Below are 17,180 nucleotides of genomic sequence, written 5' to 3'. Positions count from 1 at the left end.
CTTTCTGTTCTTCCCTATTTGCCTGTATTTCCACAAATACTTAACAGTCTTAATTTGTGGAGTTTTATAATAAGTGTTTGTATCTGGAGGATGGGCCCTCTTCTGTCTTGTTTGTCTCCTTCAGGAATGCCTTGGCTATACTTGAGTCTTTGCTCTTTACATGCTCTTTCAAATCAGCTTGTTGAATCCCTGTAAGCCTAATTATCTTACTCTTTTGGCTTTGTCTAAAATATCTTTGACTTCAGGGCTGGGGTTTCACAGCAAAGTGGTTTGTTTAATATATTTGTGCTTTCTGTATTTGTGAACTCATGATGTTTCTTCTGAGATTTCCCAGCTATTAAACGAACATTGCTCCTCTTCATTCTCTCCTGTTGGGACTCACATTAACAGTATGTCAGATCTTCTTTTCACAGCCTTTTTTTCCTCTTCATTTTGCATAATTACCAGAAACTTTTCTCTTTCTCTGCTGCTTTTGGGTAAATTCTTTGAGCTATCATTCATCTCACTAATTTTCTTTCCAATTTCTGTTTAACCCATCTATCAGATTCTTAATTTTCAATATTTTTATTTTCATTTTTAAAAGTATATTTAGTCATTTTAAAAAAAGTCTGCCGATTTCAATAATATTTTTTTCTGATGCATTTTTATTATATTTTTCATTGTGTTAAACATTTCAAATTTAATTATTTTATATGGTATATCTGGTAATTTTAAATACTTGGAAGTCTGTATCTATTGTTTACTGTTTCTGATGGCTCTCATAATGCCTTGTTTTTGTGTGTATCATGAGTACCTATATAAATGGATTTTTAAATCTAAACCTTTCTCTAATATGGGAGATGTAAGCCATAACAGTTACCATCCTTAGTTTCTTGGCCCAAGTCACGGTTGTTAAGTGGGAGAACCCAGAATTAAATTTGAGGTGGTTTCAAAAGCTATTTTTTTCAATTATACCAGTGTTTTCCACACTTCAGTCATATGAATAGCACCTTCATAATTTTTGACATGCAAGCATCACATTAAAATTGGTTCAATAAATGAGTAAAGGTATTAATATATTTAAAGCCCTTAGAACACTGCCTAGCACTGTTCAATAAATGTCAGCTATTATTATTTTTAATTTTATTCTTTAAATTGATTTTATATTTTAAACTTACTTACCTACTTTACCCCTTTCTGGAGTAATTATTTGATTTTGTAGTTGTGGTATGTAGCATATTTAAATACAATTTAAGGCACACACCTATTAAAAATTTTTATCCATATATGTTTCAAAACTTTTGTATCTGTGTTAACTATAATACACTGATAAAAAAATTTTACAGGCACTCAATAAACTTTTTGAATTAATGTTTCTTTAGTTCTGTTTCTAAATTAAAGTTCAATTAATAGCTAAATGATCATCTGAGGTCTATTCCCTTGTCTGTGTGACTTTGAGCAATTTACCTTCTTTATACTTGACTTTTGTTCCCTAAGTTGAAGACAGTGATGAATGTTATAGTTATCATGTTGCTTAACAACTGGGATACATTCTGAGAAATGCATTGTTAGGTGATATTGTCTTATAAGGTATATATCATCATATATGCAGTACATCATCCATCTAAACATCATTATGAAGCACATGACTGTATTAAATTTAAAGGATAAATGGATATAAAACTTTTAACATAGTTTATGATAAATAGGAAATATATAAATCTTTTAACATAGTGTCTGATATATAATAATGCTGCTAAATATGTTAAGCAGGAATTTAGAATTTGGGTAATCCTCATGGAATCTAATAATCTACACCAGGTTATTGTATTAAAGAACTCTCTTTTTTTGGTGCATAGTTTTAAAAAATTGTGGTGACATTTACATAAGATTCATCATCTTAAAGTGAATAATTCTGTGGTATTTATGACATTTGAAATTTGTGCATTTTTATTATATCCAAATAAACGTACCAATTATGGATTTGCACACCTTTCCTCCCTCCTCTTTCTCCCAGTGGCGACTAGTTTGTGTTATGTATATATGGATTTTCTTTTTCTAATATATTTTGTGTTAATGGAAACATGTAGTATGTAATCTTTTGTATCTGACTTCCTTTTGAGTGAGGTACAAGGTTCACATCTTATGGCATGTATCTGTACTTCATTTTTTGATGGGTATATAATATTATATTATAAATACATACCATAATTAGTTTATCCATTCTTTAATTGATGGATATTTAGGCAGTTTATGTCTTGTGGCTTTTGTAAATAATGCTGCTATGAACATATACATACATATACTTTTTTGAGTATTTTTAATTCTTTATGGGTTAAAAGGAGTGAAATTGCTTAGTTTTGTGGTAAGTTTGCATTTATTGTTTGAAGAACCATCAAATTATTTTTCATAGTAGGTGAACCATTCTACATTCTACCAGCAATGTACAAGTGTTTTAATTTCTCCACATCTTCCCCAACACTTGTTATTTTTTATTAAGGTTAAAAAAACAAACTATAGTCTTTCAAGTGGGTGACATGTTACATCACTATGAGTTTGATTTACATTCCTCTAATGACAAATTATGCTAGATATCTTTTCATGTATGTGCTTTCTGGCAATTTATACATTTTCTTTGGAGAGATTCCCTATTCAGATTCTTTGCCAATTTTTTTATTGAATTGTCTTTTTGTTGTTGATTTATTAGAGATCGTGTTAGTTAATTTTCTGTTGTCATCACAAAATTTCTGAGAAAAGCACATTAAAGGAGGAAAGATTTATTTTGGGTCACGATTTCAGAGGGTTCAGCCTATTGTCAGTTATCTCCATTGTTTCTGGACCTGTGGTATATATCATGGCTAAAGAAGGTGGTGGCACAAAATTGTTCACTTAATGGAAGCTGTTAAGGAGAAAGAGAGAGAAAGGGAGGGATAGAGAGGGACAGAGGGAGGATGGGGTTGGGCACAACATATAGCCTTTAAGATCATGCCCTCAAGGACTCACACCCTCCAACTAGACCCTACCTCCTAAATTTCCACCATGTCTCAATAGTACATTAAATTATGAATTTATCACTCAATTAATCCATTGATGAGGTCAGAGCCCTCATGGTCCAATCAACTTTCAGAGGATCCACCTGTGAACATTGTTGCCTAGGGACAAAGTCTTCAATACCTGAACTTTTAGGGGACATTTCAGATCTAAACCATAACAGTTCTTTTTATATTCTCAATTCTAGACTCTTATCAGATATATAATTTGAAAAATATTTTCTCTTATTTTGTATGTTGTCTCTTCACTTTATTGATAATGCCCTTTGAACAGAAGTTTTAAATTTTGATGAAGACCAATATTTTTGTTGCTTTTGCTTTCAGAGTTATAGCGAAGGATCCATAGTCAAATCCAACATCCTAAACCTTTACTCTTGTGTTTTCTTCTAAGACTTCTATTGTTTTAGTTCTTGTATTTATATTGTTGATCTGTTTTGAGTTTTGTATGTGGTATATATTTTTTTCATGTAAATATCCAGTTGCCTTATCATTTGTTGAAGAGAATGTTATTTCTCCATTGAGTCATCTTGACACATTTGTCAAGATCAATTGGTCATAGATATATGGTTTTATTTCTAGACTTTCAATCTTATTCTGTTGATCTTCAACTTGCATGCTGGTAACACACTATTTTTACTACTGTAACTTTTGAAATCACAAAGTAATTTCTTCTTTTCAAATATTGTATTGGCTATTTTGGGACACTTGGAATTCAACATGAACTTCAGGATTAACTTTTCTATTTCTGCTTTAAAAAGCTGTTGGAATTTTGATAGGGATTGCATTGTATCTATGGATCACTTTGAAGAATCATCTTAACAATATTAAGTCTTCTAATCCAGAGCATAGGATGGCTTCCATTTATAAAGATTTTTAATTTCTTTCAGCATTGTTTTATAGTTTTCAGTGTGCTATAATCTTTTTTAAACTTATTCCTATGAATTTGATTGTTTTGAATATATTTTTTCCTTAATTTCCTTTTCAGATTGTTAATTGCTAGTATATAGAAGTACAACTGACTTTCTCAGTTGACCTAACTTTGCTAATTAACTATGATAGGTTTTTTTGGTATGTGTGGATTCTTTGAGATTTTCAATATGCCATGTGCAAATACAAATAGTTTTACTTCTTTATTTTTAGTTTGTATGCCTTTTATTTCTTTTTCTTGCCTAATTGCTTTGGCTACATCTTCTAGTACAGTGTTATATAGAATAACAGCAATAGCATGTTTTATTTCTGATCTTTAGGTAAAACATTAGTTTTCCATTACTAAATATCATGATAACTGTGGGGTTTTTTATATATGCTCTTTTTCAGCCTGAGGAAATGTTTTCCTATTCCTACTTTATTGAACATTTTTTAAAACAATCATTAAAATGTTGGATTTCTGCATCAGTTGAGTTGATCTTGTGATTATTCTCCACTTCATTCTATTAATGATGTATTATATGGATTTTCATATGATGAACTGCCCTTGTATTCCTGGGATAAATCCCACTGCTCATGATATATAATTCTTTTAATATGCTGCTGGATTCAGTTTGTTAATATTTCATCAAGGGCTTTTTTTTACATCTGTATACATAAAAGACATTGACCTACAGTCTTGTGTTATCTTTGTCTATTTATTTATTTCTCATGAAATAAGGTAAGAAGTGTAAGCCTCTTTCTATTTTGGGGAAGAGTTTGAGAGGACTTGTGTTAATTCTTATAATGTTTGGTAGAATTTGCTAGTGAAGACTTCTGGTCTGGATTTTTCTTTTGTGGGGAGGTTGTGTTCTACTCTTTAAAACACTGATTTGCTCTATTTACTTGTCAGTCCATTCAGATTTTCTATTTATTCTTGAGTCAGCTTTGGTCATTTGCATGCTTCTAGGAATTTGTCCATTTAACCTAATCTAATTTGTTGGTGTAATTATTCATAGTATTCTTTTATAATTCTTTTGATTTCTGTAAGAGCCACACTTATGTCTCCCTTTTTATTTCCAATTGTAATTATTTGTGTTTCTTTTTATTTCTCTCTTAGTCTAACTAAAGATTGTTACTCTTGTTGATTTTTCCTAAGAACAAACATTTGGTTTCATTGATTCTATTTTTTTCCTTTTCTCTATATTTAATTTATCTCTGCTCCAATTTTCCCCCTTTATTCTGATTTGGGTTATTTGCTCTTGTCCATCTACTTCCTTAATGTTAGTTGTAGATTACGTTGTTCTCTCTTCTCTCCAAATCCCTAATATAGCAATATTTGAAGGCAAGTTCATTAGGGAGATCATTAAGGTTAAATGAGGTCATAAGGGTAGGGCCCTTATATGAGAGAGCTGATGTCCTGATTAGAAGAGGAAGAGACAGCAGAGAGCTTTGTTGCGCTATGTGTATGAAAGCACACAGGGGGAGGCCACGTGAGGACACAGAGAAAAGGCAGCTCTCTGCAAGCCAGGAAGATAGGTCTCATCGGAACCAAACCTGATGGCATCTTGCTGGGACTTCAGGCTTCCAGAACTATGAGAAAAGAAATTTCTGTTGTTTAAGCCACCTAGTCTAGAGTATTATGTTATGGCAACCCAAGCAGACAAATATAATGTGTGGAGTTAGATATTAAGTTCTCTCTTTATTTGTAACAGGCACTTCCTGTTATGCATCATACTCTGAGTACTGTTTTCCCTACATCACATAGGGTTTGACTGCATATGTCTATTGTAATAAATTTAACATGCTCTAGTACATGTACCTTCTCCCTGTCCAAGGCAAATGTGTACTATCATTCCATATATTTTCTCATAAGCCTTTGAAAACACCAGGAGAAGGTGGCAGATCCACAAGAAGAACAAAAGTCATGTGCCTGCTTCTTACAAGTTATAACATTTTTGGTAGAAAATATTTGAAAGATAATATCCAATAGGAACATACCCATCAATTTTACTCTTGACTGAAGATTTTGAAATAAAAGAGAAATATATTAGGTTCTCTAGAGAAACAGTGACAGTGGGATGGGTATATATAAGAACTGATGTTGCAGACCTGAGGTGGAGGCTAAAAACTCAGAATTTCTATGTTTGCAGTCAAATAGCAGAGCTCTTTATTTAGGAAGACTCAAGTTTTGCTCTTGAAATCTTTGATAAGGCTAACTTATGTTATGGAGAGTAATCTGCTTTGCTTAAAGTCATTTAATTGTAAATGTTAATCATATTTTAAAAAATTTCCTCTGCAGTAACACATACAACAGTGTTTGGCCAAACAAATGGTCACCAACAGTCTTGCCAAATTGACTCATAAAATTAAGCATGTAGAAATTTGATCATTTTAGAATAATATTTGAAGATATTATAAAAAGAGATGGCCTAAACAGAAATGGGCATTTGTGAGAACTCATCTAAATGTCAGTTTTGATTTGACTCATGATTCTTTTAAAAAACAATTCAGAACAGCAAGATTTCAAAATAGTTACTTTCTTTAGGCATGTGAAGGTATATGGCCCTATCTGTAAGGCATTAATCAGAATATATTTGAAACCACCAAAGCAGTTGTGACAAACGATGGAAAAATTATTAAATAAATGTTGTCCAAGATGTTCCCTTTATCTCTTGTTCACTCTGGGAGATCAAATTCTGAGTAAGGAAGCTTCATGTCACATTAAAATGACACATGAGCTGGGTGCAGTGGCCCATGCCTGGAATCCCAGTGACTCAGGAGGCTGATACAGGAGGATTCCAAGTTTGAGACTAAACTCAGCAACTCAGTGAGGCCCTAAGGACTTAGGGAGACCTGTCTAAAAACAAACAAACAAACAAACAAACAAACATAAAGGGTTGGCAATGTGGCTTACTGTTTAAGTGACCCTGGGTTAAATCCTGGTACAAAAAAAAAAAAAAAGAAAAGAGAGACTCATGAATTATAAACTTGATGAATAGATAACCTCTGGGATTGAAGTCGTACTTTTAAATCAGTGTGTATTTTCTTGCAGATATCCTTGATTGTCAGCTCTCCTGCCTCCTGGAATGTACTTTGTCTTGATGTGGATTCTATTCTAAGGTAATGGCCACTTTTGATAGTTTTTCAGCATGTCTGGAGCCCTCAACTCTATTCACCAATCTTATGGATTTATTAGGGGCATCAAGTGAATCGTGTGTATGAAAAGCATTTCAGATAGGATAAAAAGTAGGTTGATGACATGCAGTTAAGTTAAACCTGGATGCTGGATAAATGTTTGTTCAATGTTTTTACCAAAGAAATCATAAAATGTTGTCAGAGAATTCATCAGAAGTCACTTGTAGATTTCAAAATATCACTCAATATTTAGATGAATTTTGATATTTTAGGTTATAAAGATGATTTTATTGAATTTTAGAGCTTTCAATTTGGAAAGCAAAGCATTAAAGAATTCATTGAATTCAAGTTTTAATAGCAGGGGGTGGCAGTACTATGTATTACTGAATGATCACTTTTACATGAGTAAGTAGTACTTAGAAACACAGACTTCTAAGACCAACTTTTATAGTTTGTTGTACATAATACTGATGGGAAATTTTTTTGAGAAAGTCTTTTTTTTTTATCTTCTGGCTCTTCTTTCTGTCTGCCTTCTTTTATATGTTAATATTTCTTATCCCATAGCTTCATGTGCTCTTGCTCTGTATCTTCTTATAGTCTATCCATCGGGACCAGGGCCTTTATTACTTGCCTTCCCCAAACTTTCAGATCTTTGTGTCTAGCTCTCTACTGATTCTGGATCACTATTTGGATGTGTCAAAAGAATCTTAAACAAAAATGGCCTACTCTGAACTCTTGCCTTTACCTCTGTCTGCATCAGCTTCTTCTCTGAATCTCCTTCTTGGCTAATGGCATCATCTCTGCAGTTAAGTTAAACCTGGATGCTGGATAAATCCCCAAGTGTTGGTGGCTCAATATGACAGAGGTTTTTTTCTTCCTACTAATGTGAAGTCTAAACAATGGAGATATGGGTGCTGCTTTCAGGGACCCAACCCAGGCTGACAGAGCCTTCCTTTATCACTCTGAGCTGGATATTTAGCTGATAGGGAAGGAATAGAAGATAGAATGGGGGATATTTTAATTGATCAAGACTGGAAGTGATGCTCACGATTTCCACTCATGTTCCTTTCACTATCATACAATCAGTCACATTGCCTCACCTAACTGTAAGGAGTTGGCACATGCTATCTGGCTATGTGCTCAGAAGTGAGATGGAATGGTTTTGATGGGACTATATCTTCCATAATTCACCTTTACTTTCAAATTTTTTATAGTATATATATTAATCTATATGCAAATCATTTCACACTAACAAGAAATGAGACCTTAATCTTATATAATAACAGAAAACAGCAGCAAATGTTTTACAATCATGGAAACTACTTAACATGTGAATATGGACACATTGCCAACATTGTTACAAGAACTTTGTTTAGTAGATTTTACTTTCAAATTAAAAACCTTTTCATCTTAAAGATTTCCTTCATTTTAGTGACCACATTCAACCTTTTCCCTTAGGTTTATCCTTTACATTTTATTCTTACTGGACCTTGACATTTCTGCGGGACTCTGGAATCATTCTCAAATGTCACTATTGATTGTGACCATTAGAATCCATCCTTCATGTTGCCAATCTTGTATTTGTGTAATGTCTAACTAAAGGTATCACTGTAATGCTTAAGCATGCTTCAGTAGCCTCAGAAAGAAATAAAAACTGTGATAAAGTATCAAAGACCTTAAAATTCTGGTCCCAGAATTCCACCCAATGAGCAGATGCCCAGTCACCAGATTATATATTTCACAAGATAATTATCCAGGGCTATGTGTCCACGACTTAGAAATCTTGGCACTTAATAAGCATTCAAAAAACACTGGATAAACTAATTATAGTTTTTTTGTGTGTGCACATATCTGTTTGTCATATTGGATTATATACAAATTGAGGATGGAGATTATACCTATTTGTTTCTGAATTACCTCTCTGTGGCACATGGTACATACTAAATTGTTGGTAAATTGAGTAAAAGCCACCTTAAAACATGAGATAAAATCAATGGAGGGTGGTTAGCTTAAGATGTAGCAAGATATTTTTCAGGAAAAAAGCATTAGACATATTACATGCAAATAACATTTTTTATTAATAAAAAATTATTTATTAATAAAAATATTTATGACAGTTAATTATATCCAGGATTGTCCTAGGCACTAGGGCCCCAATGATGAATGAAAACAGATGTAATGACTGTTATTCTAGAGCTCATGACCCATGTACTGCATACTGAGAGAGATTATGACAAGAGTTCCCAACCTATACCTGTAGCATCAGAGTAGTGGTGCTTATGGAAAAGACACTTAAGTTGAGATCTGAAGGACGTGAAGGCATCAAACAGGTGGAAGGGAGGGTGGAGATGGGTGATTTTTACAAAGGCAATAGACATAGTTGTCAGAGGGAGTGTGACATGCTTGAAGATCAAAAACAGACCGGTGTGTCTTAGATGGCAGAGCATGAGAGGGGAATAGTACAAAAGAAGGCTGGAGAAGCCTGGTGGGGGGAAGGCAATGCAGGTGCCTGTAAACCATGCCATGAGTTCTGGTCTTCATCTGAAGAGTAATAGCAAGCCATTGAAGCTTTAATGAATGGTTACATGATTAATTATTCATTTCAAAAATGTCACATTGGCAATAGTGAGGACTGCTTGGGGTCAGAACAGATCTGGAGAGACCAGTTTAAAAGGTTATTACAATTGCCCCCCACTCCCCCGACCAAATGCTGGTAGCTTGGATTAGAAGAGTAACAGGTGAGAAGAGAGAAGTAGATTGCTTTGGGAGTTGTATAATGGGTCAAATGTACAAATGCAGTGATGAGGTAAAAGAAAAGCTTGGTGGCTTCATTTACTGGGGGACGGTACACTGAAAGAGAATCATGGTGTCATCTTGGAAATGTTGACTTAGTCAACACAATAACTGTAACCCTCCTTAATCCCAATTGCAAACACCATCTTCCTATCAGTTCTTAAGTTTCCAGCTCACTTGCTCTGAGACCCACTGCAAATGTGACTTTGCTGGCCAGCACCTGGAATCCACTGGTCCCTCCCCGATTCCACTGCTTCTCACCCTCTCCTGCCTTCGTTGCCCTCTTCATTAAATCAATTATTTTTTCCGTAACATCATTCTAGTCACTCCTTCCCGTCATGATTAACTCCCCTGACCTGTAGCCTCGTTCTCTCTTCCTGGAAAAACCACAACCCTACTTAAATCCAGCTCTTTGCTCCTTGATTCTCACATGCTATCTTTTTTTTGGATAAAAATAGAAGACCAGGCTGAAGAAGCTCAGTTTATACGACCACCTACGTCCAGGGTGAGCATAATGCCTCCTGGATCTCACGTGAGCTTTTGTTAATATTCACTCTCTATCTCTCAAGTGTGATTGTTTTGTGCTGAACACACCTCAAACTTTCCTCCCCAGCTCTCCCTCCAAGAGAGGGAGCTTGCATTCCATTCCACCAAGAGATGGAAGCAATCAGAAGAGAACTTCCACCATCACGTCCACCCACCTCCGGGTATCTGTGTTTCTTTGTTTGACTTCTTCTCCTGTTATTATAGTTGAACCATCTCTCTCTGAGCAAAGGCTGACCTCTTCACTTGTGGTTTCATTTCCTTTTAGGATGGAACTACTGCAGGACAGGAAATGTTCAGAAAATTCTTTTCTTTCCATTATCACTCCTCTCTTCTACCAAGATCTTCTCTTGACCTCATTTTTCTCTCTGACTAATGCTTGTTCAGTGCTTGGTATCCTTCCTTCCTCTAACAGCAAAACTCCTCAAAAGAATATTTTAAAAATATTTTATTGGCTCTTTTTAGTTATCCATAACATCAGGATTCATTTTGACATAATTATATGAGCATAAAATATATAATTTGCTCTAATTCGGTCCCTAGTACTTAACTTCTCCCTCATCCTCCCTCCTCTTGTTCCCTTTCTCTCTACACTTTATCTTTCTGCTATTTATTTATAGTTTTTTAAAATTAGGGTCTTGTGTAAATACTTAATGGTGACATTCACTATGGTATATTCATATATATATATATATATATATAGGAAATTTAGGTCATTCCACTGTACTGCCTTCTTCCTGTCCCTCCTCCCTTCCCCTCAAACCCCTTCCTCTACTCCACTGATATTTTCTTTCTTTTTTCTCTTCTTTATTTTGAATTAGCTTCCACATAGCAGAGAAAACATTCAACCTTTGACTTTTGGGATTTGGCTTATTTCACTTAGCATGATAGTGTCCGGTTCCACCCATTTACTAGCAAATGCCACAATTTTATTCTTTTTTACAGCTGAGTAATACACCATTGTGAATACAGGCCATATTTTCTTTATCCACTCATCTGTTAAAAGGCACCTAGGTTGGCTCCATAGCTATTGTGAATTGTGCTGCTATAAACTTGGATGTGGCTGTGTCATTGTAATATGCCGATCTCAGACATCTCAAAAGAGGTTTTTATATTTACTTTCTTTAGTTAATCTCTTCTAATTCTATCTGGGACCACCTCTGTCAGATTTTCATTCTTATCACTTGACTTATCCTGAATATATCAAGACCCCCATGACTTCCCCGCCATTACCAGACCTCCTGCTCATGCTCCATTTGATTTCCTTGCCCTTCCCTGTCCTCCAGCATCACCTCCAGTGGCCTTGTCACTATTCTCTGGTGATGCCATCCACATTGCCAATAAAAGGACTTCCCACTTTTAATTTCCTCTGCTCAGACATCCACTTTATTTCCTTTTCGGGTCTTTTTTCAAATGTCACCTTTTCAATGATGCTCAACATAATCACACTATTTAAAATTTCAAACTTCTTCCCCATAGTTCCTATTCCCTTTCCCCCCACTTTGTTTTTCTGTATAGCATTCATCATGCTGAAAAATATCTGTTTTTTATGCATTTATGTTTTGGTTGTTCTTCTGTCAATCAGAATGTGAGCTCTGTGTGGGCAGGAGTATTGTCTGTTTTGTTCATTGTTTTACCGTTACTTCTCAGAATAGTGCTGGATCCATAGTAGCTTCTCAATATTATTAAATGAGTGAGTTGATGAGTCCAAGTGCACATAGTGAGCACAGACTATTAGGTTTATGAGGCTGCAGCTCAGAGAAGGAGTCTTCACTGGGAAAACAATACATTAGGAACTTGTTAGTGTAGAGATAAGGTGACCATATGTCCAAGTTGGCCCTGAGCAGACAGGTATACTTGTCAGTAGCACCTTCCTTTAAGAGCACTGTTCTGGTTCAGATGACCCCCTCAAAATACACAGCAATTGAATCTGTGGCCCTGAATGGGGTTGTCTGGAGGAAGCACATCAAATGAAAACAAGAATCTAGGAAGAGCCCTCAGGTTTATGACCTTTAAGGGCTTGTAGAGGAGGAGGAGCCTGAAATGAGCTTGAGAAGGAACAATCAGAGAAGGATTACCTCTGTGATAGGCCTTTGGTGGAATAATTAGTACAAAATCAGAGTGATGAAATAATACAAGGAGAAATGAGGAAATGAAGGCTGAAAGTTATAGAAAATTCAAGTATTTTGGTTGTGAATGTAAGAGAGAAAGATCTGATTCTGAATTATCAATTTAACCTTGAGGCAAGGCAAGGGCATCAAAAGCAAGGAAAGAAATGGAAATAATTTCATACTTGACAGTTCAAAAACAAGGAATGAAAGGAGTCGTCATAAAAAATCTTGTGCTTTTATATGACTATGTAACCTGTGTGATTCTACATCATGTACAACCAGAAGAATGAGAAGTTATACTCCATTTATATAGGATATGTCAATGTGCATTCTACTGTCATGTATTGTGGGGGGCCGCCCTGCCCATGGGCTGAGCACCCTCTCTCAGCCTTGATTGAGTAAGGGGGGTGTTTGATCTGGCATCTCACTCCATGCACCGTGTGAAGCAAATGGCCTCCACCTTCACCCAGCAAAGAAGCTTGCTTTAGCCCTGGACTTGGGCGTTACCCAATGGGATGGAAACCCACCTTTGAAACCTTATCCCCTGCCTTATTTGGTGAAGAACATTCCATCTAAGCTCCTGTGTCCCCCCGATTAAATAAAGAGATTCCAGGTGCATGCTCTCTTGCCTTTCAGTGCAGAAGAGGACCCTAGAGGTCACAGAGCAGTTCCACCCTCAACCTGAGAAACTCATGTCTGTGTGTTGCGTGATTTTTTCACCATTTTCTTAGTCTAATGTTGCAGCCAGCTCCTTTGAACCCAGCTCATCTCATTGGCATAGGCAGCTGTTGAGAATGTCTAACAAATTAGAAATTAGAACAAATAAAAATATCTCATGCTTTCACTGGTCTTTTGTCAGTTGTTTTGATAACCGACAGTAGTTTGGATTACATACAGGAGAAAGTTATCTCCATACTTGGGTCCTCCCTAGGATATAATCTGGACTTGAGTATGGTTATGGGAAGAAGTGGGTGTGGCACTTAGAGATTGTTTTCAACTTTTGCTTGGAAGGCTCTGAGCTTGCTAAATGTCCATGGAAAGACTTCAGGTGAGAGAGGCCAGCTGAGCACACTGGGGAGAGAGGAGCTAACTCATGGTGGCACTTTATCTGAGAAGGTGGGAGGGCAGATGGAAGGACTGGCCTTGGGCAGGTGGAGGTTTTCTTCTTCTGACACAATGGAAAGAATGAAAGAGAGGCTGGGCACCTGCAGCTGTATTAGGACTGGCTGTGGGAGGGAGAGGGCACTGGGGCTGGAGCAGGAGGTAAGACCATCTGAGAGTGAGGAAGGCTTAAAGCAGTGTCTGTGCTTAAAGCAGTTTCAAAGAGTGAGAAAAGTGACTGACTAAGAAACCTGTTAAGGGCTCTTTTGAGGCTGGTCATCATGAATCATCAGCAGACATTTCTTCAGTTACCTAGGAAATGGGAAATAAAAGCATCTTTCTTTGATCTGGTAAAAATCACTGAGGGAAATATTTAAGGGAGGCATTATTCTTAAGTGGGCCATAACAGCTTTCTTTTTTTTTCTTTTTGCTACCTCATGAGTCAACAAATGCATGTGAAGAAATGATGGAGCTCTTTGGAGAAAAATACTGTGGAAGACAGCATAATGTTTTGTTTTGTTTTTCTCCTTTGGCAATGAGTGACATAGAAAAAGACGAGGTTTTCCTGAGAGTTAAAGTCCTCCCTGGATGATGTGGGAGTCAAGGGACCTGAGTCCTAGATCTGGTTCTGCCACTATTAGGTTTTGCTCTCTGGGTTTCAGTCTTATCAAAATGCTGTGAAGAGATGAACTTATTTTCCTTCCACTCCTGAAATCTCTGAGTCTGTGGCATCCTGACGCCATCTTGGTTTACAGGTTACAGGCAGGGATGGAAGTCATGGAATCAAAAGTGTTTTCATGGGTCATGTGTCTGAATTCCTGCTCTAGTGTTCTGGAGTTCAAGGGGGGCTGATGAACTTGACCCTTCTTGCTAGCCAGAATTTTGACCCAATGAGGAGATAAGGCAAAGAAGTCAGGAAGTCATAGATTAAGCCTTTGTCTTGACAACTGGTGGATCTCTTGGTGAATATGGCTTAGAGCTGCTGAAGTCAAAAGGGGATTCCTAATACTGAATTCCAGAATGAGGCAGCCTTACTCACCAGGGGTGGGCACAAGGGAATATTGAAGACCTTCTCACACTGTCCCTGGAAAAATTTCATACAGGGGAGCAGAGCAGAGCAGAGCACTGGTTTTTAACAGGAAGACAGCTCCCTAAAGGCAAGAAAGGAGGTGAGAACATGCCTTTTGGGTTCCCTTCCAAATTGACCAACCAACGAAGTCACTCCTCCTCAGGGAGAAATAAGGAGGGCGCAGGAGGGGCCGGCTGTGTTGAATCACTTTGCTGACTGCTTCTTCTCAGTCTCCTTTGTTGATTTCTCCTCATATTTCTGATTTCTAAACATGTTTCAGAATATTTCAGTTTGGCCCATAGGACTCTTATCTGTCCCACTGTCTTCCTATTTGCTCTCCTCCAGTCTCATGGCTGACGATTCCCAAGTTCATATCTCCAGACAAAAATGCTTCTTTGAATTCCAGAATTTCATCTCTTTAGGTTTTCATTTGAACAAAGACCTAAAGAGATGAGATTCTAGAATTCAGATGTTCTTTTCTCAGTGCAGCTTTCCTTGACTCTCCCGTATAGACTACCTGGAACCCTCTATGCAGTTCTGCCCACTCCTTTACTCTATTTTTCCCCTTTAGTTCTTATGTTTTTTGGGTGTTAAGTTTTTTATATATCCTAGAGATTTTTCTCCCAATATGTAGGCTCTCTTCTCACATTATTAATTGTTTCCTTTGCTGAGAAGCAGCTTTTTAATTTGAATCCATCTCATTTATTAATTCTTGATTTTACTTCTTGCACTTTAGGAGTCTTGTTAAGGAAGTCACACCCTAGGCCAACGTGGTGAATTTTTGGGCCTAGTTTTTCTTCTATTAGGTGCAGGGTCTCTGTTCTAGTGCCTAAATCTTTGATCCAATCTGAGTTGATTTTTACGCAGGCTGAGAGGTAGAGGTTTAATTTCATTTTGCTACATATGGACTTCCAGTTTTGCTAGAACCATTTGTTGAATAGGCTATCTTTTTTCCAGTGAATGTTTTTGGCACCTTTGTCTAATATGACATAACCATGTTTATGTGAGCTTGTATCTGTGTCCTCTATTCCGTACCATTGGTCTACAAGTCTATTTTGGTGCCAATACCATGCCATTTTTATTGCTATAGCTTTCTTTTCTTGGTAAGGAATACTTTAGCTATTCTGAGTCTCTTATTTTTCCAAATAAATTTCATGATTGCTTTTTCTATTTCTATGAAGAATGTCATTGGGATTTTAATAGGAATTGCATTAAACTGTATAATGCTTTTGGTAGTGTGGCCATTTTTACAATATTAATTCTGCCTATCCAGGAGCATGGGAGATCTTTCCATCTTCTGAGGTTTTCTTCAATTTCTTTCTTTGTTCTGTAGTTTTCTGTAGTTTTCATTGTTGAAGTCTTTCACCTCTTTTGTTAGATTAATCCCCAGGTTTTTAAATTTTATTTTTCCTTGAGGCTATTGTGAATGGAGTAGTTTCCTAATTTCTTTTTCAGTGGATTCATTGCTGATGAATAGGAATCTGTTTGATTTATGTTGATTTAATATCCTGTTACTTTGCTGAATTCATTTATTAGTTCTAGAAGTTTTCTGGTGGAATTTTTTGATCTTCTAGATATAGAATCATGTCATCAGCAAACAGTGATAGTTTGAGTTCTTCTTTACCTATTTGTAGCCCTTTAATTTCTTTGTTTTGTCTAATTGCTTTGGCTAGAGTTTCAAGGATGATGTTGGATAGAAGTGGTGAAAGAGGACATCTTTGTCTTCATCCAGTTTTTGTAGGGAATGCTTTCAAATTTTCTCCATTTAGAATGATATTGGCCTTGGGTTTAGCATATATAGTTTTTACAATGTTGAGGTATGTTCCTACTAGCCCTAGTTTTTCTAATGTTTTGAACATGAGGTGTGCTGTGTTTTATCAAATGCTTTTTCTGCATCTATTGAGATGATCATATGATTCTTTTTTAAAAGTCTATTAATATGATGAATTATGTTTATTGATTTCCATATATTGACCCAATGCGTCCCTGGGATGAATTTCACTTGGTCATGGTGCACTATCTTTTTAATATGCTTTTGTATGTGATTTGTCAGAATTTTATTGAGAATTCTTGCATCTATGTTTATCAGGGATATTGGTCTGAAGATTTTTTTTCCTTGTTATGTCTTTAGTTTTGGTATCAGGGTGATATTAGCCCCATTGAATGAGTTTGGAAGGGATCCCTCCTTTTCTATTTCATGATATACTTTGAGGAGTATTGGTGTGTTAATTCTTCTTTGAAAGTCTTGTAGAACTCGGCTAAGAATCCATCTGGTCCTGGGCTTTTCTTGGTTGGTAGGCTTTTGATGGAGTTTTCTATTTCATTACTTGAAATTGATCTATTTAAATCATGTATGACCTCCTCATGCAGTTTGGGTAGGTCATATGTCTCTAAAAATTTGTCGATGTCTTTGATATTTTCTATTTTATTAGAGTATAAATTTTCAAAATAATTTCTAATTATCTTCTGTATTTCAGATGTGTCTGTTGT

Source organism: Marmota monax, unplaced genomic scaffold, assembly GCF_021218885.2.
Source record: "Marmota monax isolate L192 unplaced genomic scaffold, Marmota_monax_Labrador192_F-V1.1 WCK01_AAM20220418_F8-fsc00103, whole genome shotgun sequence".
Classification (NCBI taxonomy): Eukaryota; Metazoa; Chordata; class Mammalia; order Rodentia; family Sciuridae; genus Marmota; species Marmota monax.
The sequence above is the reverse complement of the archived record's forward strand: the minus strand, read 5'-3'. Positions refer to the sequence as shown.